The sequence below is a fragment of the Sinocyclocheilus grahami genome, unplaced genomic scaffold (genome assembly GCF_001515645.1).
Source record: "Sinocyclocheilus grahami isolate Dianchi unplaced genomic scaffold, SAMN03320097.WGS_v1.1 scaffold748.1, whole genome shotgun sequence".
NCBI classification, from domain to species: Eukaryota; Metazoa; Chordata; class Actinopteri; order Cypriniformes; family Cyprinidae; genus Sinocyclocheilus; species Sinocyclocheilus grahami.
The window spans coordinates 575,010-576,875 of record NW_015505927.1 but is presented as its reverse complement, the minus strand read 5'-3'; the positions used below and the strand labels follow the sequence as shown (position 1 = coordinate 576,875).

General features: G+C 40.6%; 1 long non-coding RNA gene across 1 annotated transcript; it reads right to left on the bottom strand.

Moving 5' to 3' along the window:
• Positions 1-355: 355 nt before the first annotated feature.
• LOC107560955 (uncharacterized) lies at positions 356-953 on the bottom strand. The gene is made up of 3 exons (XR_001605782.1): positions 841-953; positions 627-772; positions 356-556 (listed from the first exon to the last, which is right to left on the bottom strand). It is a non-coding gene; the product is annotated as an uncharacterized lncRNA (long non-coding RNA).
• Positions 954-1,866: the final 913 nt, after the last annotated feature.

Genomic DNA, 1,866 nt, shown 5'->3' with positions numbered 1-1,866 from the left:
GACCGGATTAAATTTACAAACATAGAATACACACGTAACTAACAAAAACCGAGGCTTACCTATGGCAGGTAAGCTAATTTACTGAGTGCAAGGCTCCACCCGGTGTATAGGTCTCACTACACCATACGTACGTACACACACTATAAGATTAAGAATAAAACACACTGCACTCCGTGACAGTCCCACCACCGCACACGAGGGCCTGCCTGGAGGCCTCGGTTCCTGCAATAAAAGACCAAATAATCTCAAAAAACAAAGAAATAATGCTAACAATTACACAACTACACTTAAATACGAAAGAAAATCAAAACACCTGCTATGAGGTTAAATGTCTCATCAAATCGAGGTAGATGTTCATTACAATTTCATATAAACATACAAATAAAGTAACCAAAATTACATAGAAAACTGGTCTAACAGAGGACATACACAGCGCAAACACACGCCAAAGAGCAGTTTCAAGTCACAGGGACTAAAGTCAACAAAGCAGCAGCATCAAAGAATGTTGCCCCGTAAGCTGCACTGAATGCAATGGATCCTAATCGAACTATTCCTCCTGAAAAGAATTAACCGTAAAATTATTTACCAACTAAAATACTATACCTCAATAGCGTAGTTGCACATACCTTCATGTTGTCGCTATAGTCACGAGTTCGGTCGCACACGCAAACGGACATCAACACGGCGAAAAAGGCACGGGATTACAGCCGGAACATATTGGATGAGAAAGGCAGCCGCCAACTATCCACTATGACGGTTGCCCGTCGGAGAACTATAATCCGAATAAAACAAATTACTTCAAGCACACCTCTTGATGCTCACTAGTTAGCAGACACATACCTGTGAGACGGTGAGAGCCAAAACTGGAATGGGCGTGCCTCGGGCAGTGACGCACAATCGGTGCTCCAACATACAACAGTGTCTTAAAAGTCCCCTTTTATATACCCATAAAAGTATATGATTGGACAACTCATGCATTCTTGGCATATTTAAAGAACCAATGCACCCACTGACCATCCCACTACACAAGCAAACGCGTTCTTAAGCTAATTTGCATTCATTAGGATACAGAAATTCAATTCAGATTCCAATCGATATGAAGTATCCCTGCTAAAAAAGACCTGGGCCCGTATTCTTAAAGTTTCTAAGAATGCTCTCAGAGAGCTCCTAATTTAGCTTAAAAATTTATACGTAGGAGTCTTAGCTTAAAATAAATTTGGGACCAATCTGAGAGTAACTCTAAGCGAGGAAAAGACAAAAGCTTTCATCTTAGTGAGGAGGCGGGGCTGACCCCTTTGCTACGTATGACACAGTCGTTTGAGAACGATGATAGGCTGGTTGTTCAAGAAGGGGGAAAAAGAGAGAGTGCTTTAGGGTTTATGATAAGCCTTCACTTTGAAATTACAGGCGTAATATTTCCTATTTTACTCTCTCTCACGCACACACATTATATACAGTATATGAACACACACACGCTGTATATATATATATATATACATATACATATATACTTTTTTATTTACCATGCTGTTAATGTTGTACTTAAGGTATTTCATAGGAAACGAACATCGATACAATAAGGTTCTGAAAGGGCTGTAATTGTTTGTGTGATCACTTTGCTTATAGAAGATTATGACAGACCCAAATCATCACTGCTGCGTGTACAGCCATGTTCACACAGCAGCAGAATACTGTTGTCTGTCCTGTATTTGGGTCCTTAACATTGTTACATTCACACAATACAGTTATTTTCAGGACTCACAACCGCATTCTCGGAAAACACGCGCTATATGAACTGGACGACTAGTTGTAGTACAGTGCGAGAGAGCCGCTCATGTGTCGTTTCACTTTGGGTACAGCGACGGA